This window comes from Ursus americanus, chromosome 30 (assembly GCF_024610735.1).
Source record: "Ursus americanus isolate L20-20 chromosome 30, mUrsAme1.1.p, whole genome shotgun sequence".
NCBI classification, from domain to species: Eukaryota; Metazoa; Chordata; class Mammalia; order Carnivora; family Ursidae; genus Ursus; species Ursus americanus.
The window spans coordinates 4,584,940-4,612,124 of NC_142156.1; the positions used below are offsets into that span (position 1 = coordinate 4,584,940).

The 27,185-nt window shown below is 45.1% G+C and overlaps 1 protein-coding gene across 1 annotated transcript in view; it reads left to right on the plus strand.

Annotated features, from left to right (window-relative positions):
- ZNRF3 (zinc and ring finger 3) overlaps positions 1-27,185 on the plus strand; it is a 151,922-nt gene that overhangs the window by 48,466 nt on the left and 76,271 nt on the right. The gene's annotated exons all lie outside the window — the stretch shown is intronic.

The window sequence follows — 27,185 nt, forward strand, 5'->3', positions numbered from 1 at the left end:
AAACTCCCAGTTTTTCTTTATCTTTTATCTTCGAAGACCAAATCCTGAAGTCCTCCCGGAACCCCGCAGGCCCGCATCTTTGCATCTCCGAGCATTCTCTTGACAGGCTGCGCTCTTGGCACTTAACCCTCCCTACCGTATACATTTTATTCTGTTCGCGCCTCTGTCCTCTGTGTAGCTACAGGCTCTCTGGAGGGCAGAATCTGTGCTTTTCATCCTCGTGTCCCCTGCGGTTTAATGGAAACACATTAAATATGAGTTGCAGAACCAGATGCTAGAGAAGGGGCTCGCGTCCTACGTGCCAAGACGGGTCGAGCTTGAACATTACGGTTTTGGAAGAGTTTTTTCGCCTCTCCTAACCATCCTCCCCGCTCCGCCCAAGGGTTTTTGAAACATTAGCCTTTTACACCCAAACTTAAGTTTTTAACATAGAAGGGTCACCGCACATTGTGTTCAACAAGATTTTTAATGAGTTGTATCGTGATATATGAGTAGTCTGCGTTATGAATTAACTTAATCCTCTGCTCTTTCACTGGGAGGAAAGATTTATGTTGATATTTTCCCCCCAGTTAGAAAAGCAGAACAAAACCTCAGCAGGCCTACATCTTGTGTAGCCAGGACAGTTCTGACCAGGCTGCCACAGGTTGGGTAAAATGCTGTTTGCTCTTTTCCTTCCCCACTTATGCTTGGGGTGGAGAGCATCTGGCAAGGGTTCATGGCCAGCGAAGCTGGAATAATATCGTGAAGAAGTTTTGGTTGAAGATGAGACTAAGTGAGTTAGAGGAAAGACCCGTTTCTCTGCTGTGTAATGGCTTGGAGAAGTTTCTAAGTTTGACCTGGGGAATTGGTAGTTAAAACATGTTCCATGTTAACCTGAACTGTCTAAATAGTAATCTTGAGAAGACGTATGGCAGTGTTATTTTTTTTTCCCTCCTTTCCCTGGAAAACCAGCTGAACGCCACACATTGGTCAGAAAGTAGGCTTGACGTATCAAGTATGTGAAACTCCACTCTCTCAGATCCAAAGAGCAGGATTCCCATTTCTGAGGGGCAGTAACAGCCACAGAAGGTCTCTGTCTGCGTTTCTGTTCGTTCCTTCCTTCCTTCCTTCCTTCCTTCCTTCCTTCCTTCCTTTCTTTTTCTTTCTTTCTTTCTTTCTTTCTTTCTTTCTTTCTTTCTTTCTTTCTTTCTTTCTTTCTTTCTCTCTTTCTCTCTTTCTCTCTTTCTCTCTTTCTCTCTCTCTCTCTCTCTCTCTCTCTCTTTCTCTCTTTCTCTCTTTCGGAGTTTGCTCCCCCTAAGAGGGCCAACTATTCAGAAAACTTAATCATAGGTTCTTCTTCCATTCAGACTTAATCTGGTCATTCAGAGGCCCTTGCCCTCCGCTTCAGAGGCTGCCGGCGCCTGACCTGGGGCCATGGAGGCCTTCCTCTCGGCCTTCGGAAGGCTCAGAGGGCAGGAGCAAGTCTGATTCAATGGGGAAGGGGGTCGAGTTGGGTCTCTTAAACTTAATCTCTAGTTGTGAACTGGAAAGGAGACCATCCAGCAGCAACTTACTCTCCTCCGTAATTTACCATTGCAACTAGAAGCTTCTAATGGTTTCAGCCAAATAAAATGTATAAATGATGATATACAACAGAAATTTATTTCACGGAGGTTGTTCATTTTATGGACAGTTGCTCCTTTCCGGGCATTTGAATCACCCTAATGAATTCCCCCCTCCCCCCGTCTCTCTCTCTGTCTCTCTCTCTCTTTTTTTTTTTTTTTTTTTGTCTTCAATTCTCTCACGTGTTTTAGTGACAGAAGTGGAAGGGCCTTAGGAAGTCTGTCTTTAAGTAAATAAGTGCCTACATCTCTCCTCACGCTTCTGTTCTTCTCTGACACTAATGGAACAAGTAGAAGTAGGGTTCTCAGAAGTCTTGTCACTGCAAAAAGATTAGGTTGAGGTGGTGGTGGAGGCGGCGGTGGTGGTGGGATGAGGAGGCCCCGGCACTCGGCGTCACTGTACCCACTTGTCTGTTAGTGTGTGGCAATAACATGTCTGGAGGAGTGCAAGTTTATATCTTATTGATTTGAGTTCAGGAGAGACTTTTATTTTTATTTTTTTAATGTCATGTGTATTCTTTTCCCCTTGGCTGAGGACACGTGCAGATAAAGTCTTGGCTTACCGAAAGCGCCATTTAAATCTTGTTTGATTTTGGGTTTTCACCAAGCACATTTTATAGCTGCAAAATATGGTGAAGACAGATCCATTGAGGGAAACAGACTGCGCAAGTCCGCAACTTGTGTGAGTGTTTAAGTTGGAAGAAATCACCCCTACCGTTTTAGCTTTGCCTTTCCCGTGAGATACGGTTCTGTGACACAGGCTCATGCCAGAGTCTTCTGTGTGTGCACGTCAAGCCCCACAGAGCTTCTCACCTGCCTCAGGAAATCCTTTTGAGCGAACCACACCTTTTTGAGGGCCTGAGCACTTTCTCACCAGAGCTACGTGATACAGAGAGAGCGAGCCAGGGAGGAAATACAGGGGTGTCCAACTGCTTAGGGGCCTGACTCTTGTGAAGACCTATGGAAACTGACAGACAGACGGCTCTTCTTTGGAAGAGAAGAGAGACCCAGTGCTTTGATGGAGTGTGCCAGGCCATTTGGTAGCAGCCAGAACCTAAGTGAGGAATGAGGACCATCTTTTAGCCCCTCTCCTTCCTGTTCCTGGATCTTTATAGCTGTTGCCCATCAGAGGAAGGAGCCTCGTCCTGGGAGTTGGGAGACAGGGCTCTAGATAAACTAGGTAACCCTGGGCAAGTCTCTTAATGTCCCAAGGTCTTTCTTCAGAGGAAGGGAATGGGACTTGCTTCTCTAGCGGTCTCTTTCCCCTGAGGCCTTTGTGATTCCCAGGGCCAGTGCTACACGTGGGGTTGGAGATCGCAAATGCGAAAGGGACTATTTGAGATGTCTGTTATGGGCTGTGAAGTCTATTAGCTCTTGTGTCTTTCACCTGGAAAAATGAGGGCAGCTTCTACCCAAACTGAGGGGTGCCCTCAGATTCTCCTGTTAAGATTCTGTGGACAAGTGGTAGGTTCTCTCTTCTGTATGGTTGGTGTTGCCCTGTTGGGAAGGAGTCATTTTAGACTGGATGTTTAGAGATTTGTCTGCCAGATGGTCGTATGTGTACTGAGATGGGCTTACCACTGGCCCTTGTCATTTTATTACTAATGACTGGGTTTCTCTTTCAATAGCTGTGGGCTTTATCTGGTCATCTCTCAGGTATGCCAGAAAATTTGACTAGCGCTTAAAAAGGCAAGTTCAGGAAATGCTATTTTCTGTATTCCTTTCCCCCCCTGCTTTTCCCCTTGTTGAACAACAGAAAACTACCAGGTTTTCTATTCCACTGGGCAGCTGCTGCCGGTCTGATGTTTTTCTCTTCCCTTCGTCCTCCTCCTGTCCCCCCTCTCCCGGAGGCCCCCCTCCCCACCATTCTTGCTCCGCTCGGAGGGGAGCTGTACCTTTGTGGTTCTTCTGCAGCTGCCGGACTTTGATGGGGACATGCTTGCTGCCTCTACACTTGCTTCCCGTAGCAACCAGTTCTTTGAAGATGACCTCTTGCTGTTTGCCTGTTGTCTCTCATGTTGGATTATAGATGAGAGATTTACCAGGCTGGGGGTAGGGGCCTGCTGTTAGCACATTTCTTTTAGGGTTCCCAGCATCCCTCAGCCTGTGTTTTCCCTTTCCCTTTCCCTGTGTTTGGCGGGGGGGGGGGGGGGGTTGTATGTGAAGGGGATACTTGTGCTGAATCAAAACAGTTTTAAGTTTGTAGGATGGTTCTGGTTGTGGGATAATTTGGAAATACATGCTAAAGTGATTCCTTATTGAAGCTATTTGATTTATTTCTCCTTTTTATTCTAATGTGATTAACACACATTGGAGGGGAGAGGGACCATTTGTTCCTCTCTGTGCCCTCCAAGTGTTTGTGTGTTGGCATTAAACTTGCTTCCTGATGTAATCTGAACTCTGGGAATTACCAGATTACCTAAATCTCCACACATTTGCACACCCCATTTCCCCCCCAAAGCATCAAGTTTTCTTTTTCTTTAAAGGAGCAAAAGCCCCCCGATGTGTGGCCCCTATCCTGCACGGACAGCTCTTGATGTTCTGTGCACAGCTAGCATGTGGATTTCTGTTTCGCTCAGTGCACTTGCCTTGGACGAGTGGGGACAAGGATGGAATGACAAGGTTGTGGGACAGCAAGGATTCTGAAAGAACCCTTGATCAGAACAAAAACTAGCCATTTTTTTTTAAAACCTATCCCAAGTAGCAAAAGCTAAAATAATATCAGCAACCTTTTTAGTAAAAAGGTCCATGAAAATAGACACTTTTCTGTACTGCTGGTGGAGGGGTTATTTGTAGTCATACATGTGTCAAGAGGTTAAAATATTTATTTGTTAAAAAAAATTTTTTTTTAAGATTTTGTTTATTTGTTTTAGAGAGAGCGCACAAGCAGGAGGGGCAGAGGGAGAGGGAGAGAGAGTCTCAAGCAGACTCCGTGCTGAGCGCAGAGCCCAACACGGGGCTCGATCCCATGACCCCAAGATCACGACCTGGGCTGAAACCAAGAGTCAGACGCTCAACCGTCTGTGCCACCCAGGCGCCCCAAGAGCCTTAAAATATTTATACTCCTTGACTCAACAGTTTTTCTTCTAGGAATTTATCCTAAAAAAATAATTGGAGGTGCATATCAAGATTTATGTGTGAGGATGTTCACTAACAAGTTACTTAAGATAGAAGATTGCCAGCAATGAGAATATTTACCAGTCAAAGCCTGACTGAGCAACAGTACTTTTGTTCATATAATTGAGTGCTATGCAGACATTAAAATTGTTTGAGAGTATTTAATATTAAGGAAAAATGCTCATAAGTGAAAAAAGCAGAATATAATGTAATATGTCATATCCCAATTTTGTTTAATTAGGAAAATTAAGAAAAGTTGTATGGCATGCATTGGAAAAAAGATGATAATAAAATGTACCCCCCCATTTTTTCTCTAGTAATGAGATTTTGGGGTATGTTAACTTTTTTTATATTCCAAATTTTTCAATGATCAGATACTACTTGTATTAGCTGAGAAGTTTTTTTTTTAATTGATTCTTCACCCCCTCAAAGTACATTGAGAATATTTCACTTATTTTTTTTTTAAGATTTTATTTATTTATTTGAGAGAGAGAGCGAGATCATGAGCAAGGGGAAGGGTAGAGGGAGAAGCAGACTCCTCACTGAGCAGGGAGCCTGATGTGGGACTCGATCCCAGGACCCCAGGATCGTGACCTGAGCTGAAGGCAGATGCTTAACTGACTGAGCCACGGAGGCCCTCCTATATGTGTGTGTTTAATGCTACCATCACTCTTTGGGTAGGAGAAATGGCTTTGTGGCTTTAAGAAGTTGCAGTTTTATCCAAAAGGAAGTTATATCCCTTAGCAGGAACTCAGTAAAACAATGTGTCATCTTTTTGATGTGACATGATGATGCCTGACCTCGAAAGGACTTCATATATATGGCCATTGGTATTTGGATCAGTGGACTGTCCCGTTTGCTAAAGGTGAATGAATGGCAGTAGGCTTTGGGAACCCTTCTGTTTGGTGTGTTAAAATCACTAGTTTGAGTGTTGGACCCTATCTTTATTTGGAAATATTCATGATTTGGGAAGAATGAGAAAGGTTAGAAGATGATGGTTCTATGAGCAGCTTGTCTAGGGATATCAGGGTGGTGGGAGAGGATTTTGGGGGCGGGGTGGGTTTCGTTTGTGTTTGGCAGGAGGGAGTGATGGCTGCTGAGGGTAGAAAGGTCTGTACTGTTTGTACTGTCTGTTGAGGTGAACTTGAACCATGGAGATTGATTTAGTGGATAAGTAGCAATGAAATCATGGGCTGACAAGCCTTAGGCTTCCTCAGCCCTCACTATCACCAATTACTTGGGAAACCCATAGGCTGGGTGGAAGATAAATACAGTGGTCATTTCCTGGGAAGGCTTTGAGAAGCCAGTCCAGAATGCTGGCATGTGGGTAAAACTAGCTTATGTTGGGCTCATCGTGTGGGGCGGCGGGGGGGAATAGTGAGGTTAGGGTTGGCTCTCTTGAAAGGGTTTTTTTTTTTTTTTTAACACTTTCTTCTATTTTGAATCATTTAAATAGGAACGTGTGGGAATCCATTGGTGACTACATAGAATTTTCTTTCAACTGGTCCCCCATTATCAACCATATATTACTGAATAATTTTACATTATATGGGTACATATTATTTATCCATTCATCAACTGATGGACATTTGCATTGTTTCTGCTCTGGCTATTATGAATAATGGTGCTATGAACATTCATGTGCAAGTCTTTTTGTGGACATGTTTTCATTTCTCTTGGGGAATTGCTGGGTCATATGGTAACTCTATGTTTCATGTTTTGAGGGCTGCACCATTTTACATTTTCACCAGCAGTGTATGCGGGCTCCAGTATCTCCACATCCTTTTCAACACCTGTTATCATCTTTGTGATTATAGCCATCCTAGTAGGTGTGAAGTGGTATCTTACTGTGTTTTTGGTTTGCATTTCCCTGATGGCTAATGATGTTGAACACCTTTCCATGTGCTTATTGGGCATTCTTGTATCTTTGGAGAAATGTCTACTTAGATTCTTTATCCACTTAAGTTGAATTATTCAGCTTTTCATTATTGAATTGTAAGAGTCCTCATGCTTTTAAAGTATTAAGGACCACAAAGAGTTTTTTTTTTAAGGTTTTATTTATTTATGGGTCGCCTGGGTGGCACAGTCGTTAAGCGTCTGCCTTCGGCTCAGGGCGTGATCCCGGTGTTCTGGGATCGAGCCCCGCATCAGGCTCCTCCGCTGGAAGCCTGCTTCTTCCTCTGCCACTCCCCCTGCTTGTGTTCCCTCTCTCACTGGCTGTCTCTCTCTGTCAAATAAATAAATAAAATCTTAAAAAAAAAAAGTTTATTTATTTATTTGAGATAGAGTGAGAGAGAAAGAGCACAAGCAGGGCGGAAGGTCGGAGGGAGAGGGAGAAGCAAGCTCTTCGCTGAGCAGGGAGCCCGATGTGGGGCTCGATCCCAGGACTGGGAGATCATGACCTGCGCCGAAGGCAGACGCTTAACCAATTGAGCCACCCAGGCACCCCAGGACCACAAAGAGATTTTCTTTATGTGGGTCGTATCTATTGATATTTGCCATATAATAAATGAAAACAGAAACTTCAAAAATATTTAATATTTGCAGGGTGCCTAGGTGACTAAGTCAGTTGAGTAGACAACTCTTGGTTTCAGCTGCGGTCATGATCTTGGGGTCCTGGGATCTAGCCTTATGTCGGGCTCTGCACTCTGTGGGGAGTCTGCTTGTAGATTCTTTCTCTCCCCCTGCCCCTCCCGCACTCATGTTTTCTCCCTTCCTTTTTCTCTCTCTCTCTCTAAAACAAATAAATCTTTAAAAATATTTAATTTTTAAACTAATTTTTAAAAAGTTTTATTTACTTTTGAGAGAAAGACAGAGAGAGCTTGAAAGTGCAAGAGTGAGTGGGGGGAGTGGCAGAGGGTGAGAATCGTCAAGCAGACTCCCCACTGAGCACAGAGACTGACCCAGGGCTGGATCTCACAACCCATGAGATCGTGACCTGAGCCAAAACTAAGAATCAGATGCTTAACTGACTGAGTCACCCAGGCGCCCCAACTTTTAAATTAATTTTTAAAAACAATAAATATTACATATTAATTAAAATGTGTATGCACAACAGTATTGTTTTGGATGATACATTGAAAAGAGTGGCCTCATTTTATATTTTTGTAAATCTCCTTAAAGTCTGGCTTAATAGAAGACAGTTGGATTCTCAGATCTACTTTTGCACCCAGTCTGTTGTGATATGCTTCAATCAAAATATATGAAGAAAATCTGGCCTTGTACAGATATGTAGTTGAAAAAGGGAAGAGTATTTTATTAGTTTCTTAAGATAATTTTGGATATTCTCTGATACTATATCAAAACTTGACAGGGGCACCTGGGTGGCACAGCGGTTAAGCGCCTGCCTTCGGCTCAGGGCGTGGTCCTGGTGTTACGGGATCGAGCCCCACATCAGGCTCCTCTGTTATGAGCCTGCTTCTTCCTCTCCCACTCCCCCTGCTTGTGTTCCCTCTCTCGCTGGCTGTCTCTATCTCTGTCAAATAAATAAATAAAATCTTTAAAAAAAAAAAAAAAACTTGACAGGAGGTGGTTTCTTAAAGGCTAGTTGCAGTGTGGAACCTGAAACGATATCCGTGAACTCTTCCTGCTCTTTTACATTAAAATCCATTGGTCTCTTGCACTTTAAATGGAGTTTTACTAATGAAGTGATTTTGTGTTATTGGTCATTGGTCATTTGGGAGACATGGATTCACTGAGTCATGCAGCTCTTCCAAGTGCTGACATATTTCATTATACAATATTAAAAAATTGCGTTTGTTGATATCTCACCTATCTCACTAGGAAAGCCTTTAAGTATTGGAATTCTTTCAAGCTCATTGTGGTAGACGAAAATTTCTCAAAATCCTAATTTTTCTTGAAAGTTCAAATTTTATCATTGTCAACAAACACTACCAAGTTGTTTTCCTTGAAACGACAGACTTCATTCATTTTGGAGAAAATGTCTGCCCTGTCCTCATCTATATAACCATACTTTTTCAGTTGTCTTTTAAGTAAAAATGCAGTTCTAGTAAAAAGTGGCTAGTTTAGCTTGCAACTCAAAATTGCACAAGTGATTTTTCTTGAGGCAACCATCGTTACTTTGCTATACAGCAGAAGTGCTTTATGCCTGTTTCCCATTTTGTCACCCAGAATATTAAAAAGCATGTACTTAGGAGTTGAGAGCTAATAAAATTAATAATTATTACTTTATCAGTGTTCTTCATCAACATTCTTAAGGAAGCTTTTTTTTTTTAATTGCAAGTATACAATAATCAAGAGTGCATTTTTGTTCCATGCTTTGATTCATGCAACAGCTCTTCCCACATGAATTTCACACCATCAGGGCAAATGTTGGTACAACTTTAAAGGGCAGATAATGTCTTAGTAAGTTTTTAAAGATTTATGTATTTGTTTATTTATTTTAGAGAGAGAGAGGGAGGGAGAGCGTGTGAGTGGGCAGAGGGGTAGAGGGAGAGAGAATCTCAAGCAGCCTCCCCACTGAGCGTGGAGCCCAATGAAGGGCTCAGTCTCACGACCCTGAGATCATGAACTGAGCTGAAATCAAGAGTTGGATTCTTAGCCAACTGCACCACCCAGGTGCCCCAGTATCTTAGTATTATTACAAAAATAGTTTTGCCCTTATAAGGTCTCTGAAAAGGTTTAAAAATCTCCCCAGGGGCTTGCAGATTGGACTTTGAGTACCACTGGCCTGGATGGTATTTAATGGAAATTAGTTTTGCAGGCGCTTGCCTCTCTGTTATCTGAGAACATTAGCACAGACGTGCATTGTGATGGTGGCAATATATATATGTATATTATGTTTTGAGTTTTATACACCTGTCATTGCATCATGTCCCCTCCAGCCGTCAACAATATTCAGAATCACAAAGCCATTACCACTGAGACTTCTTTGAAAATAAAATGCTTCCCCTATTTTCTTCCTCCCATTCTTTTTTTGTCCTTCATCACCCACGTTTGCCAAATGTGGTGTTCCTTCTTTCATGCTTTGAGTTTGAAAAGGCGGTGGCTCTTGAGGGCCCTCCTCCGTGTATCTGTTTCTTAGGACACTCCTTACTCTGAAAGCCCCAGCCTAGCGTCTGGTTCAAGCCCAGGCCAGGGGCAGGCAATGACCTGATCCTTGGCATGTAAATCCTCACTGAATGGCATGAGACTCAAACTTAGCAGTTCACAGAATTGTGAGGTGAGCCCCATTTCCCAGCCAATTATGACTCGATCTAGAGCCATAGCCGGGCCATTAATGTATTTTGGGCCTTGTCCTCTTTTATATCTTGCCAAACTCTGAGAGTCTACTATATAGCTACTGGCAACAGGCCTCTGCCAAAATGTTCTATGAATGTATCATTTTACACCTCATTTTTCTTTGTTTTCCTCTGTGATGGCGCCTTGCCTGTGTTTCTCTCCCACCTCTTTCCACCCACTTCAAAGGAAATTGTTCATTTAACTTACTCCTGCATTGTGATGTGGACTTTGAGCTTCTGTGGTTACTTATGGTGAAAGATGCTGAGGAATGAAAATGCTGATACCTCCTTGTAGGGCCCTTCCTTTCCCAACCACCAGGAGTTCTCCTAAGGGCCCTTATGTAGGTCTCATTGTGTCACCTCCAAAATTCCTATGTTGGATGTCCTGTTAGCCCTGGCACCTGGGGGGTGGGAATGTGATCTTATTTGGAGATAAGGTCTTTATAGAGGTAATCAAGTTAAAATGAGATTAATACGGGTCCTGATCCAGTATGACCGGTGTCTTTATAAAATGGGGAAATCCGAGGGGCGCCTGGGTGACACAGTCGTTAAGCGTCTGCCTTCGGCTCAGGGAGTGATCCCAGTGTTCTGGGATCGAGCCCCACATCAGGCTCCTCCACTGGGAACCTGCTTCTTCCTCTCCCACTCCCCCTGCTTGTGTTCCCTCTCTTGCTGGCTGTCTCTCTCCCTGTCAAATAAAATCTTAAAAAAAAAAGGGGGAAATCCGGACACAGACACATACACAGGGAGGACGCCATGTGCAGATGGGAGGCAGTGATAGTGGTGATGATTCTATAAACCAAAGAAGGCCAAAGATTGCCAGCAACCCCCTGGAAGCTAGGGGAGAGGCATGGAACAGGTTTTCCCTCAGTCCTCAGACACCTTGATCCCTAACTTCTAGCCTTCCTGAATTGTGAGACAATCATCTTCTGTTGTTTAAGCCACCCAGTCTAGGAAACTAACATTGGCCCCCAGGGCTGACTGCTTTCTCTCAAGGTCCCGTGGTTCTCTTATTCACCTTGGACCTTTGTTCTCCGGGTGGCACCACAGGTGTTCTCGCAGGGTTACCTGTGCCCCTGCCTGCTCAGAGCAATGCTCCCTTAGGCTCCCATGAATGAGGAATGCGCTGTTGAGGATGGTGTCTTCTGGAAGGATGGATGGAGATGGTGTCGGGCTCTGCTTCCATCCCTTCCGCTCATTCCTCTTCCTCGGCATCGGTGAGAGATGTTGAAATCTAACTGGCCTCCACTTGCTCCTCTGTCCTGTGGCGCAAGGAGCGTTGAGCCAGCATGGGTACATTTGGCTTTGTTTTCTCCGAGTGCTTTCTCCATGGGACCCTCCTGTGGGTTCCCAGCTGACCGCCTCTTTGCACCACACAGCTAGGAAAGGTGGCCAAGAAAAGCGAGCTGCTGGAATGCTCGGGCCCCAAAACATTGCCCTTCGTGGTAGTTTGGTTCTTGCCAGGATGTCCTTGTAAAACTTTTATGAAGATGTTGTTGTACTTGCATATTGGAGGTTGAAAATTGCTGTTAACTCTGCTAAGTCCCGTGTCCCCCAGGAATGTGGGACGCTGAGGAAATGCGTCTGGCCCTCCCTTCTGGATGGGCGCTCGACTGTAGCAGCTGCCTGCACAGAAAGTTGAGCTGGATGGATGGATTAAGGGACATCAGCTAGGCCTTTGTTTAAAAATATTTAAAATATGTTTGAACCTCCCTTTTATCAACAAAGAACAGTTCCTTTCAGCAGAGAGAAGTTTTTCATTTCCACATTTTTCTGCGATTTTGTTTGGTTCTTTTGTATACTTGCGACTTCGGAAAAGTGTCCCCATTCACATTTTGAAAACCAAATACAAAAGGCGTGCATAGTTATGTACTATTTTGCTTAAGGGAAAAGAGCAGTTTACTTCTATTAAGAACATAATGTTTACGAAGATAATCTTCTCTGGCTTGCGTTAACTTTTTCTGGTGCTGAGCTTTGACATCTGAGAAAAAAAACCGTGTTGGAGAATGTATGTATTTCAGACTTCTTTGGAATTAGGTGTTCATGGGGATAAATTAGCACTAAGGATGAGCTTTGGAAGTTATCAAGAAATAAACAGAAAAGAGGTTCCTGTGTCTGAGTCTGCTGGTCTTAGAACTAGGAATGTTAACCCACTCAGAGTCCTTGACGAGTAGGCATTTCGAGTTAAGTGTCAGAATAAGGTAGCATTTTCCTAAAATAAGATCCAGGTTTTTTCCTTGCCTTCCTCTGTGACGATCACAGGTCTGTGTATCAGGTTTCTGCTTCACTTCAGATCTTCTTTGGGCATTTGCCCAGTGTTATTAGAAACCTGAGATGCTTCTCTACATACATGCAGGAAGGGCCAGCATGTTGCACAACTCCAGGGGCCCCATTCATCCGAAGAGTGCGTGGATTGGCCCAGGGTGTGAAGGGCGCCGGGTGGCGCGGGGCCGTGTGCGGGCCTGCTCACTGGTGCCACCGACAGGAAAGGCCTGGTGGGTGGAGGGCCCTGCTTCTTGGGTCAGTTAATACATAATTGTTTTTAGAAATGGACCCCAGCTGTAACCCCTGATATTCCGGGTCCTTAAACCAGATCGTTCATCTCAAGGAGGATTTGGCAAACTCTGGGTTATGGCTTTGCCCTCCAGCCACTAGCTCAGCCACACACAGCTTGACAGGGCCGAGGCCACAGCCTGTGAAAGATCAATCTGGAGAGTTATTAGTTGTCTCTTCAGGTTGCCTTAAACTTGTTTGAGGGCCAGCCCTCAAGTTTAGAAGAGTGTACTTGCATTTCTTCATTTTCTGCCTTTCTCCTACAAGTATTCCTGTCCTTCCCTTGATTCTGGAGGCTGGCATCTGAGTGAAGAAGATGAGGGGGGCTTGAGATAAACATTCTAAAATATTTCAAAATTTCAGGACTTTGGATTGAGTTTAGCGATGTGCCACCAGTGACCGATGTTCCACTCTATCCAGAAAGGATATTTCTCTCCAGCTAGTCACGTGTCCTCCGGTAATCAGACCTTTGACACATGGCACCTACGTCTGGAATCCTGTGAACGTGCCATTTTCGTCAGTCAGAAGTGGTTGAATTTTGGCGATTTTCCATCGTCCTACTCTGGAGAGGCTTGAGAAGAGCAGGGCACTGGGATCTGCGTGCCTTGTGCTGGGATTCTTGCCTTGGCACTTACTGGTGTGTGACGTTGGGCAGGTGACCCGCCCTCGTCATACTGCAGTTTACTGCTCTGAAAACGGGGTGGTGTGGGACCACATGGCAGGGTTGTTTTAAAGATTAAATGTGTTCAGTGATCTAAAGGACCTAGAACAGGGCCTGGTGCGCTGTGTGCTCCTGTTATATAATGTAGTGTTAGAAAACACCTTCGCGATCTCTGCCATGTCTCTGTGCCACCTGTTATGTCATTTATGTTATATATTTCTTAAAGTGATTACAAGTCTAAAAGCCAAAGAAAGTGACTTATTTTGGTGATCCTTAGGTTTCCTTTTTTTTGTATCATATCATCTCTGAAATTGGAATGTCTTAAAATGCATGGCATCTGCTGGGTTAATTTTTTTCTTGATGGTATCTTAGATTTGGCAAGAAAGGTATTTTGTTTTAAGGAACCTGTGGCAAGAGTTTGTGCTGGTTATCTTTTCTAATTCATGATAAGATGAATAGATGTCTGTTGCTTTTGAAAGTCCACCTGTCTGCCACCCAGAATCTTCTGTGGGTCAGCAGTGGCTCATGGCCCGGGCTTCCGGAAACACCAAGTGCCATGAGCAAATGCCATGAGCGCGGTTTTCAGCTCACGTTCTGTGGAACAGCTTGGAGGCTCCTGCAAGGAGCGAAGAGCCACAAGGAGTAACTTCAGATTCTTTTCACCCAGCATGGCCCATCTCAGAAATTGGAGTTTTGCTTACGGGTTGGTTTTTAGAAAGGGCTTCCATTACCAGACGTGGTTTGAAACCCAGTAGTAAGCCATCCTTCCATTTGCCTCGTGCACGGTCTGCTGGACAGGAAGGGGGTACAAATGAGTCTCTCCATCTCTAGGAGAGGAAGAGCACATTTACCCACCTGGGCGACGGAAAGCAGCTCTGTCCACCACTAGAACCGATATCGAATACCACAGAGATGGCTAGAGACAGGGATGTCTGGCCACCAAACATTGCCTTCAAGGAGGAAGTGAGTGTTTTGCAGGCTGCTTTCTGGGATGGAAGTGAGCTGGCAAACGGACATGAGAGGCGTCTCTGGACATAGATGGGATGGGACGGGACTGGAATGTAGTACAGAGAAGGGGAGCAGTGATAGATAGTTCTTGCTAATACCTATGGATCGTAGATCGTCCTGGTACATGAAAGTGTCCGATGGCACTTTTTAGATTTTCTGAGCAGCCTTTTATTTCCATTTCCTTGATTTCTTTCTCTTTTTCTTTTTTCTTTTTTCTTTTTTCTTTTCTCTTCTCTCTCTCTCTCTCTCTCTCTCTCGTTTTTTTAAGCAGCAGCTTCTTGCATGGAATGAAACCAGAACTTCCTAGAAACAAAGTGATCTCCTGACTCTTCTTCCCTTCCCTTTTCCAGGGCTGGTGTTTTCTTTCTTTTTTTAAAAGATTTTCTTTATTTATTTGACAGAGAGAGAGACAGCCACGAGAGAGGGAACACAAGCAGGGGGAGTGGGAGAGGAAGAAGCAGGCTCCCAGCGGAGCAGGGAGTCTGATGCGGGGCTCCATCGCCCTGAGCCAAAGGCAGCCGCTTAAGGACTGAGCCACCCAGGCGCCCCAGGGCTGGTGTTTTCCCTCCCTCCCTCCCTCCCTCCCTTCCTTCTTCCTCTCTCCCTCCTTCCCTTCCTAAAAGATATATTTATTTATTTATTAGAGCACAAGCAGAAGGGAGAGGGAGAAGCAGGCTCCCCTCTGAGCAGGGAGCCCCTCGAGGCATCACAGGACCCCAGGACCATGACCTGAGCCAAATGCTTAACCAACTGAGCCACCCAGGCACCCCTCTCTCAGTCCTTTAAAGTCACCTGGTCTGACAGAGACAGTTTCCCTGCTAGCTTCTTGGAACTTGAGCTGAGCAAAAAGTTATTTAATTGCCCAAAGCAATACGTGAGGCTAGTACGGAGGACCTCATGTATTCCGCTTAAATTTTATCTGCGAGAGAGCTGGGAACTAAGCGAGGCATTCCTGCTCCTTGAACCTCTTTGGGCGTTGCACGGCATCCTGTGGGGGCTCCGGTGCTTCAGGCCTGGGGTGTAAGCCGTCTTCAGGGGACGTGGGAATCAAGCTAGGTCAGTTCTGGAGGGAAAATAAGGCCAAATAGCCGTGGCCCTTTTTCACTCCAGAATGTCTTTAGCTGTGGGAGTCTTGGCAGCCAAGTGGGGTCCTAGGGCACCAGAAGCCTCGACTGGCTACTTCCCCCCCCCCCCCCCGCCCCTGGCACATCTTGATTTCCTGAGAAGGCGGATTAGAGTTAGGTCTAGAGAAGGGAATGGGCATATTGTACACACAGGACTTTTTGTCTAAAGCTGTCAGCATTTTGAACCAGGATTTTAGAGCAGCGTAGATTAACATGGAGCATCTTTGGGTTATGACAACCCTGGGCTTTACGTTTTGGAGCCAGAACAGTGCTTTCCAAATTCGGTCTTTGTTGAGGGACTTTGCAGTGCTGAGACTGTGCTTTGGTGGCACTGGTTACAAGATAAGACTCACAGTTACAGAATTCCAAGCTGAGGGCTATCATCTGGAGCGATTCCACAGTGGGATCCTTGGTCTGACTCTTCACTGTGTTACTCACAGCCCAGGTCACAGCGCATGTCACTCAGAGGGTGCTCAGCAAATTTAGTGAGCAAATTTATAAACTGACAAGTGGCTTTCTGGTTAGATAATACCGCTCAGTCTTTCTGAGACGTTGTCCATTACATTGCATGGGTGAGATTGCACAGCACGTCCCGGACTGAGACTGTGTCATGTTTAGGGGTGGGAAGCCAACGTTTGTTGTACTCGGTTTAGGAGTATGGAGAACTTTGGTAGCAGGAGGTGCAGTCAAGAAGGATGCCTTGAGGAGCAAATGGCTCTTCTCTCCAGTTGTTAATTAGAGCTGAGGTTACAACTCATTGCAGTGAGTTTTGTCATTGATGAAACGTAATAACCAGTTGACCTGTCAGCAACTGCTTGTGTGCCTACGAGGCAGGCAATAAATCAGTGACTGGTACATTTGGAGATGGATAAAACAGTCGGTTTTACTTTTGTCCCCCTGAGATCCAGAGAATGAGGAAAAAGTCATTTATTTTTCCTCTTGGGAAAGGTATACGTCACAGTGGTGAAGACTGACAAGTCGGGAGCGTGGTGGGAGGAGGGGAGTCAGAGTGGCTTGTTTGAATGTGGGTCCAGCGGATACTGTGTTGCTTGGCGTATGTCACCCCCTGAGCCCAGGCCCCTCCTCACTGCATGGGGGTAGTAATCTCTGTCCTGCCCACTTCACAGCGGGGAAGCAGAGTTGTAAGGACTGTACCGCCTGAAGTGGTCGCCACCCACTAGGCAGAGGCTGTGAGAGTGGCCCACGGGGGGTGCAAGGACACAGGGAGCCTTAGGCTTGTGACTGGCCCCATTTGCTTCTCCTACCCTCCTAGGGTATTGATTCACCCAGTTTCCTTCGTTTGGCGTATTTCCTAGTTTGGCTTCTTAGTTGAAGGTAAACAAGTTACTGTGTTTAAAACTGAATGGATTGTATCTGGTACAGTCTGTCCTTGGATCTTATAGCAAGGACTAAATGGTACTCTGGGAGCTTGGCAAAGTGAGTACCGGCTTCATCACCAGAGAAGAACGTAGTCGCGTGGGAAGGCGAAACCCTGGGGGAGAGTGCCGCTTTCTGGTCCATGGTATCGCGGTGATCACAAGCACTTGTGAAAATTACCTTCTGGTACTCACTCTGCCATCCTTCCCAAGGGAAGGCTGAGTCGCTTCTCAAATTTCTTTTATAACCACTGGGATGAGAGTTCTGGTTTGGTTGAAAAAAAAAACTAGATCTCAGAAACAAGAAAATACAGGCTGGTCTTTTCAGAGGAAGAAGGAATTCAGTTTACATGAGGCTCTGGTCCAGCAGCTTGTGGCTCCCCACATGGCAAGTGAGCCCCTAGCAGTGGAACCAGGCAGGTGAATGAACGCTTTGCCCCCTGATCGCCACACCTCTTAGCTGCTGCCCCCTTTCCCTGTCCTGGAAGAGCAGCAGTGCAGTTCAGGATGGAGATAAATCTCTGGCCTGCGTAGACCTCTTTCCAATAGGATTATGCTCTTCTACGGCTAAGAAGTTACCCATTCACCAAGGGGCATGCTTATACCCCGAAGTAATGGCATCATATTACCATAGTAATATTAGGGCCATTTGCAAATGCCATTTCTGTAAATAAAAATAGGCAAATAGTAGCCATTTCATACTGTTTATACCAGCATTTCTTGAGAGTTATGATTTCTGTGAGATAGTCAATTTTAGGTAGAAAGTGGGAATCCTAATTTGAGTATATTTCTTGTCTATACCTGTTTTTATTTTTGGTCTAGGGAAGTAATTTTCATAGTGTTCTCAGAGGTTCAATCAGAATCATCTGGAAAACATGTTAAAAACCCATAGTCTGTCCCAGTCCCAGAGATTCTGATTGGGGTTGTGCATGTGGCTAGTCTATGCTTTTTCTCTATGAGGTAAAATTTACATGGAGTGAAATGTACCAGTCTTAAGTATATTATCCTATGGGTTTTGATAAATGCATCCCCTTGTGTAATCCAACCATATCTTTTTTGTGAAAATGTAAAATAACATGACCGTCACCCCAGAAAGTTCCATCGTGTCCCTTCAAAGTCAGTCTCCACTGGACTGTGCATTTTTTTTTTTTAAGATTTTATTTATTTATTTTACAGAGACAGAGACAGCCAGCGAGAGAAGGAACACAAGCGGGGGGAGTGGGAGAGGAAGAAGCAGGCTCGTAGCAGAGGAGCCTGATGTGGGGCTCGATCCCATAACGCCGGGATCACGCCCTGAGCCGAAGGCAGATGCTTAACCGCTGTGCCACCCAGGCGCCCCTGGACTGTGCATTTTTAACACTGTTCCAGGGCTTCTGATAAGCTGAAGCTAGAGAGCCACTATTAATTAAAGAACAACAGCACAGATTGGAAGTTTGATTTTAGCTGAAAGGGTTGGGGATTGGGGTTGCCATCCTGAATTCAAGGTTATTGAATTCTGTAGCTCTTGGATCATACTGATAGGGACTATATTTTTATTTTTTATTTCTTTATTTTTTAAGTAGGCTCCGGTGTGGGGCTTGAACTCACAACCTGAGATCCAGACCTGAGCCGAGATCAAGATTCCGATACTTAACTGTCTGAGCCATGCAGGCACCCCCGTGGGGACTATATTTTTAAAAGAGACAATTTGGGGAGGCACCTGAGTGGCTCAGTCGGTTAAGGGTCTGCCTTCGGCTCAGGTCATGATCCCAGGGTCCTGAGATTGAACCCCATGCTGGGCTCCCTGCCCAGCGGGGAGTCTGCTTCTCCCTCTTCCTGTGCCCCTCCCCCTGCTCCTCTCCCTCTGTCGCTTACTCTCTCTCAAATAAACAAATAAAATCTTTAAAAAAAAATAATTTGGTGACTTGGTTAGAAGGAAACTGCAGTGCATTCACCTTTGGGCCTGCCCTGCTGCCCCCTTCTGAAATTGGGGCGTTTTCAGTTCTGGGTATGGAGGCCACATTGTTGTTCAGAGTTTCAGCTTATTCAGGCTGTGATAACAAAATAGCACAGCCTGGGTAGCTTATAAACAACAGACATTAATTTCTTAAGCTCTGGAGGCTGGATGTCTAAGCTCAGGGTGCCACCGCGGTCTGGCAAGGGTCTTCAGGGTCGCGGACTTCTGGTTGTGTCCTCACATGGCAGAAGAGGCTAGGAAGCTCTGTGGAGGCTCTTTCGTAAGGCACTTATCCTGTTCATGAGGGTTCCACTCTCATGACCTAAGCACGCCCCAAAAGCCCTACTACTAATGCTATCATCTTTGGGGGTTAGGAATACAACATAGAATTCTGGAGAGATGCAAATATTCAGACCATAACAGAGTCCATTGCCTGCCAGGCTCTTGCTTGCTCTGATCCCCCCCTGGAGGGGTTCCCTCCGGTTCCATCATTAGGGTTTCCCCTCTGCTCTTTCTTCTGTGGCTGTTCCAGTCATTCTAAGTGTGGATGACCTGGCCCATCCTTGGCTTCTGCCTGGTGACTCACATGAACGCGTTGTCTCCCTTTATGATGTTGCCGTTTATTTTTCGCAGTGTAAAGGTCTGTCCTTTGACTTGCATGAACTCAATTTAATCCAGTGGTTGGCACCCCCGCCTCCACTGAGGAGAGAACGCACATGCAACAGTTCAGCTTAGAAGAGTCTGAACGGAGTAGGCATGCACAGGTAGCTGTTCAGAGGTGGGGACGGTGGTAGTGAGCCGAGGGATTCCGAAAAGCACATAAGGAGGCCATGGGGCTAGAGCTGGACCATGAAGAATGGGCAGGGCCAGGAAAGGAGCATATGGACCTCCAGAGGACTTAAGGGAGTTTATGATGACATCTTGCTTTTATTTTAAGTAGCATTTGATACTCTTTCGCATTCTTTACCTTTTCTTTGCCTTTCTGAAAACTGTGTGTATTAGATGGGGCAAGTTTATTGTTGAAAAATTGAGGTCCGGAAAGAAAAAGTGATTTGCTCGAGAGTACACAGCAAGATGAGTGGCAGCCTGAGTTTCTGACCCGTGCAATCTCAAATTCCCCGGTGTCACCTGAAGCCACCCACTGGTCTCTGACCCCAGAACACCTTCATTGCTGATTGCCTGCTGTGTTTTGTTTTGTTCTGCACTGCATGGTGCTACTTAAACAAAATCTTTTTAAAACAACATTTTCCCTGTAACTGGTAGCATCAAACATGTTTCTTTATCTTTCAGATTCAAGCTGGTCCTAACTTTAAGTTGATACTTTTAAGATAACTTGAGGAGGATAGGATAAGAAGATGTTTGAACTTTTGTTTTCTTTTTCTTTCTTGAGTGTGTAGGGGAGTGTTAGATTTCAGAGTTTGAAGTTAACAGAGTAGTCACTAGCCAGGTTAAATTAAAATTAACTAAAATTAAATAAAACTTAAAATTCAGTTCCGCATTTGCACTAGACATACTTCAGCTGCTCAGTAGTCACATGTGGCTCGTGGCTCCTACATCGTCAGTGCAGAACATGGCCATCACTGTAGGTAGAAGGTTCTTTTGGACAACACTGGTCTCAAGTGGCAGTCTCAACTGAGTGACTTCTCCATAAGTTCCTACCCTCCAAACCTCTAACTCTGACTTCTCCATAACCTCTGACCTGAGTGCAGAGAGAGCTGATGAAGTTGTCTGTGGAACTGACACATGACTCAGGCCATGTTCTGACATTCTCTGGTTCTTCTCCTGAAAAGATACGAGCAGTCTCTTGTTTTTCACAGAGAGGGAACACCTCTGACTTTAGCTGTTATTCTGACTGTTTATAGAGGTGCTCCTGTGTTTGGGCAGCATGCCATGGTAGCTTCTAGAACCAGTTGTTATCATCTGTGCCATATTTGCATGTGGTGTGCTCTACGTGCCATTAATGGTGCATATTTACACAGTTATGTGTGGAAAAAAAATCCACACATTTTCAGTGTGGAAATATGTGCTCCGTAAGGGGGGGCAGCAGCAGAATAAATCTCTTACAGGGAATGAGCTGCCATGTTGATGCAGTGGCCCTTAAGAATGTTCTCTGTTGCGGCTGCTGGTCTCTGACTAGAATTGGGTGTATGCGTTCTGTGAGTTTGCAAGAATAACACCCTGAATGTGGAGTTTCAGGTAAGGTACTGCTGTTCGTGGAGATGCATTGAGGTAAGCTGTTTTTTGTGCACTGGCTTATGCTGTGACTATCCTTTTGGAGGGGTGAGCCAAAGAAGGTTCTTGTGTATCTGAGTGTGTGCACTGCCTCTCACTGGACGGCGAGACATCCCAAGGGCTCTGCTCTAGGTTTTAGTCTTCATTCTGCCAAGATTAGGGTTTACAAAGCATGGAAAAGAGCCACTTTCATACTAGCTGTCAAGAAAAGGCATTGTCTCGGGGCGCCTGGGTGGCTCAGTCGTTAGGCGTCTGCCCTCGGCTCAGGGCGTGATACCAGGGTCCTGGGATCGAGCCCCACATTGAGCTCCTCCACTGAGAGCCTGCTTCTTCCTCTCCCACTCCCCCTGCTGTGTTCCCTCTCTCGCTGGCTGTCTCTCTCTCTGTCAAATAAATTAATAAAATCTTTAAAAAAAAAAAAAAAGAAAAGAAAAGGCATTGTCTCTTACTGGGGTTTCCATGGGGTTTCCAGTTCTGAGCTAGACTTGAATCAGCACAAGAGAGGTCCCTTTTCTCTCCACTAGGTCATCATGTACTTATGAATTAAAAGCTGGTCTTCCTAACTGTGGCTGTTGTATGTATTTACATACAATACTCACCATTTAAAGATATAGAGCATTTCATTGCCTCTGAATGTATCTTGTCCCTGCTTTTTATCCCTTCCTCCACATTAGCCCCAGACAGTCACTGATCTGCTTTCTGTCACTGTAGATGGGTTTACATTTTCTGGAATTCCAGTATGAATGGAAACATGTCTTATGAACCCTTTGGGGGGGGAAGGGGAGGAATTCTAGGTTATTTTATTCAGCACAATGATCTGGAGGTTCACCTGTGTTGTAGCGTGTGTCAGAGTTTTTGTTGCTGAGTAATATTCCATTCTTTGGATGTACCCCGTTTTATTTATTCATTTACTTGTTGATGGACATCAGGTTGTTTCCATTTTTTGGCTATTACAAGTAAAGTTGCTGTGACTATTTGAGTACAAGATGTGCATGGACAAATGTTTCCATTTCCCTTGTGTCTAAATATCTAGGAGTAGAATGGCTGGGTCAGCTGGTAGGTCTGTGTTTTACTATATAAGAAACTGCCACACTGTTTTCCAGAGTGACTGTGCCACTGTGCATTCCCAAAAGCAGTGTATGAGCGTTCCCACTGCTTGACATCCCCGCCAACACTGTATTATTAGTGTTGTAATTTCAGCCATTCTAGTGGATGTATAGCAGTACCTCTGTGTGGTTTTACTTTGCATTTCTCTGATGACTGGTGGTGTTGAACATCTTTTCATGGACTTATTTGCCATCCCTCTTTCTTCTTTGTGAAGTCTCTATTCAGATCTTTTACCAATTTTTAGTTGTTGTGTTCCTATCATTAAACTTTAAGAGTTCTTTATATATTCTGGTTACTAGTCCTCAGTCTTCTTTTCAGCTGTGTAGTAATTTCTGTATCTTTGTAGTCAGGTAGGAAGGCTTAATCTTTTTTTTTTTTTTTTTGAGGGCTTAATCTTCATATTAGTGTTTAAAACTGAACTCCCTCCAAAACAACCCTATTCTGGTCATTCTTCCCATCCCACATAATGGCGGTTCTAGTCCTTGGAGTCATGCTTGACTCCTTGCTTTCTCCACCACCTGCATCCAGTTCATCAGCCAGTTCTACTGGCTCTGCCTCCAAATTATATTCAGAATCCAGCCACTTTCTATTCCCTATACTTCTACCCTGTTTCAGCCCACCATCATTTATCCTCCGGATCATTGTGAGAGCCTCCTAACAACCTTTCAACCACCCTTCCACTTCCTGCCACTGCCCCCATCCCATCTTTTCCCAGATGGAGCAGGTGGAACAGTCTCGTTAAAGCCTAAGTCAGCCTACTCTGTTCAGAATTTACCATTGACTTATGAAGGCCTATGGAGTCCTTTGTGGTTTGGCCTGCTGCAACCTCCCCCCTCTTCTCCTGCCTCTCTCCATTTGCCTTTGCTCACTCTGTTCCAGCCACACTAGCCTCCTTGCTGTTCTTCAGGCTCGCCAGGCCTGCCTCAGGTTTTTTGCCTTTGCCGTTCCCTCTGTTGGGGGTAATTTCCTGCCCCTAGGCATGACTCTCTCCTTTACCTCTTTCAGTCTTTGTTTAAATATCTCCTTCTGCTTGGTATATAAATTTAATTTTGGATCCCTTCCCTTAACCCCCTCGCCCCAAACACCAAATATAAAAAGAAAATTAAAGATGTAATTATGCTCAGAAACAAGATAAACATATCTATGAAAAGAAATAGAACAGAAATACAAAGCAAAGATTGATGCTGAAGCCTCAGCCCTGCTCACTGTGAGTCTGGTAGTAGGCGGTGATGTGAGGAGCTCCACTCTGGTGGGGCAGTGGGAACTCAAAGTAGCCCATGAGGGGAGGGGACCGGAGCCAGATTCACTGCTTAAAACCAAGGTCTGGGCTGGGCTGCTCCAGCTTGAAAGGAGGCTAAAAATATCCAAGACAATTACTGCTCAGGATGAAGCCTAGGGCGGTGGGAAGAAACAGATACAACCTTGAACCTTCTTATGGGCCAAGGTCACCTGGAGGCCTGATCACAGAAGCTTACTAGTGTCATTATATTCTGGGAGTCCTGGTCTGTCAGTGTAAGACCTGTTCCAGGCTGAGGGATCCTGGGAGATCCCTAACTTCCCCCCTCACCACAAAACCTTGGGAGAGGGTGGTACAGAGAAGGCCCCCTCACTCCCACTGTACCCCACCCCATCCACTGGACTACTGTAGGGCTCGCAAACCAAAATTCCAAAACAGCTAAGGAAAACCAACTCTGCCAAAGATAGCCAACAAAATCAACAGTGAGAGATTAATTTGTTCAGGATTAAATGAAAGTAGAGCAGTCTGACAACGACCTTAAAATGCATGTTTTGAATTATCAGAGATGAAAGAAGGAATTCCAGCTATAAGAAAATATGAAACATGACTGGCAGAAAGGAAATATTAATAGGTGGATAGAAAAAGAATAATGTACAAATGCTGGAAATGTAAAATAGGCATTGAAATGTAAATAAATGAAACTCTAAATTGCAAAGATGCAGATAGGATTAATGAATTGGAAAATACGCCAAGGATTTTACCCAGAATGCAATAGAGGCAGACGAAAAATATTTTGACAGAATAGTTGGGTTGACCCTGAGCCTCTAACCCAGATCTGATAGGTGCTCTAGAGGAGGAGAGTAGGGGCAATGGCAGACAAGACCTACTCAGAGAGATGCCGCCTGAGAACTTTCCAGAAGCAAAATAATCATGAGTTTTCAGATTGAAAGTACACAGAAAAGTGCTTTGCTTGACAAGATGAATTAAAATAAATCCACAAATCCACCCCCCGGCACGTTGCAAAATAGCCAAACATAGGGATAAAGCAAAAATCTCCAAAACAACCTAAAAAGAGAAGACAGATAACCTATGAAGGAATTACAGTTTTAAGGTAGTTTGTTCTGTCTAATGCTCCACTTTCACTTCATCACAGGCCTTAATTCTAAATACCGAGGCCGCAGGTTATCGTTTACACCCCAATTAAAAGGTTTGCTCTCGGGGCGCCTGGGTGGCTCAGTCGGTGAAGCATCTGCCTTCGGCTCAGGTCATGATCCCAGGGTCCTAGGATTGAGCCCCGATTTTAAAATAAATAAATAAAAGCTTTGCTCTAAGGCATCCCAAATTTAGTCTCACCGATTGGTGAAGGGACCTGAGTTTGAATCGGAAGCTTGTGAGTTGGGGGTGTTTCTTCCCGTATTTCATAGATGAAAAACCTTGAGGTTCAGAGGGGCTCAATGACATGCTCAAGGCCACGGCTGAGAGAGACTGAGGTCAGGCTGTGACCTAGAGCCCGTGCTCTGTCCATGCTAGGTCAGCTCAGCCAATTCCGAGGGACCTGGAGTGAGTTCTCTGAGCTGAGGGGTAAGTTAAGGATCTCTTGCCGGGGCTTCTGTTGTGGTGGCTGATCTATTTTGCCAGGGCTGTGAGTGGTCCCCTAGCTTCTGGCTGTGGGTCAGCTTCATCCTGATGGAGATGGAGAGATTGTATGGTGGTTCTCCTGTACCAACAAACAGGCTGAATACCTGGTTATATTCCCTAATTCTTTGGCCACCTTCCAGTTGTGTGTGTGTATGTGTTTAAGTGACCTGTTTAAGTGTGTAAGTGTCCTTGCTGTTCACATGTTCTAGACCAAGTTCGTGCACTTAAAATTTGCTATCATGTATTCATTTTTAATTCAGGTTAGGAAAATCCATACAGATTGGTAGTTTTCTTCCTGCTGGGGTGCCTTTTGGAACCCTGTTGAACTTCAAACATTTACTTTTTTCTATCTTTTCCCTTCAGTTAGACAAGAACCTGAGCGCTCTGCCGAGGTAGGAGCCACACTTTTGCTAGTCAGGACTTTGTGGGAAAATACCCAAAAGCAGAGAGAAGACACATTAGAAGAATCATGGATTTATGGGGGTGGGTAGACTGTGCTCCAGATGGGGATGCTGTGGGTGGATTGATTATGTAATAAAGTCATCAAGCTTTTTTAAGAAATCAAGGGATTGGGATATAGAGCAATAATACATCTGATACTTGGGCATTTGCAAACTCGCCTAAGAAATAGCTGTTTTCCATTCCTTCCCTGCGAAATGTGACCGCCACCCTGAATTTGGTATTTTCCTTTTAAGATTTATATATCTATTCCAGAGAGAGCAAGCAGGGGGAGGGGCAGAGGGAGAGAATCTTCAAGCAGACTCCCTGCTGAGCACAGAGCCCCACACAGGGCTCGATCTCATCACCCTGAGATCATAACCCCAGCCGAAACCAAGAGTCGGATGCCTAACTGACTGAGCCACCAGGTACCCCTAAATTTATTTTCATTTCATTTCCATTGCCACATCTGTCTTAATTGGTCCAGCTTTTGGCTCAATGTGTTATTGATGGTTCAGTATTCCTAAATTTGGGCCTTTGCCCTGTGGAGGCAGGGTGTCCCAAAACTCAGTTTGTCCTTTTCCCTAACTGTGAACTTGGTGTGTCTGTACCCTGAAGGCTGGGTCCCCCATCACTTCTGCGGGCCCTTGTTCTCTAGATAGCTGCCAGCCCCTTCTCTTTGTCTCAGTTTTATTTTTTTTAAATCAAGCTTAGCCAAATAACTAAGACGCTATCAGGACAGGAACCGTTCTTAGCATTTGGATTAGATAAAACACGTTCCTTTCTTTTCAGCGGCAAGAGAGTGATGAGAATATATTTGCTGTCGACTGTGGCAGGGCGACGGAGCGCCCAGGCTGGTGGGCTGCCTGGGTTTAGATCCCAGCTCTGCCACTTTACTTGTGTGTGACTTTGTGCAGATCACTAAATCTCTCTGACTTGAGTTCCTCGTCTCTAAAATGAGAATACTAAGAGTACCTGCCTCAGAGGTTGTTAGGATCAAATGAGTTCACACCCATGCAACTGGTGTAACAGTGCCTAACCTAGAACATGGCAAGCACGTACACGTGTTAGTGGCCACTATTATGACCGCTGATGTTTTGGTGCTAGGCACTGCTCTGGAGGTTTAATGTATGTGATCTCTAATCTTCACAACAACCTTATAATGTCAATATTGGTATCCTTAATGTGTGGATGACAAATGGAGATGGAAAGAATTTCATCTGTGCTAGGGACCTCACTCAGGAGGCCTAAGGCTGTGTGGGGCCCAGCCTTTGCTTTATTGCCCTGGACCCCTCTGCCTTCTCTTTTGACAGGTTCTGGAAGGCAGCCCTGTCCTCTTGACCTAAAGCTCTGGTGCAATTGAAGTGAGAGTCAGGGGCACCCTCTTGTCCAGCACACAAGGCAAGGCCAAGGCCTGACTGATTCATCAGGTAAAGAAAGGTACAAGGAGCCACTTCTAAATTCAAACAATGTATCACTTACACAGACCGCAAAAGGGAAGTAGCCAGAAGTGCCAGTTCCCTGTGGTCTTTGTCCCACAGCAGAAAAATACTACAATGAAACAGAAGGAGCTGATGATCTCTCTTCTGAGGGGGGCAGGACAAGAATCTCATCCCCAACAGAACCCAGAAGGTGATGAGAAACTGTGGCATGACAGCCTCCCATGGGAGACAGGAGGTGAGGGGAGATGGCCTTGAAGTGCACCTCACATCTCCCCACTCCCCATGTCCTCTCTTGTTCATCAAGAATAACAGGCGTTCAGGCCTTTTTCTGTGGCCCATGTGGCTACCTGCAAGAGAGGCGCGGCTGAGCTGTTCCCCTCTCCCGTCTGGCCCCCAGGCCCCCAGTCTCTTCTCCTTTGACCTGAAGTGCGAGGGTCCCCTTTTCTGCATTCTCTCCTGACACATACCAAGGCTA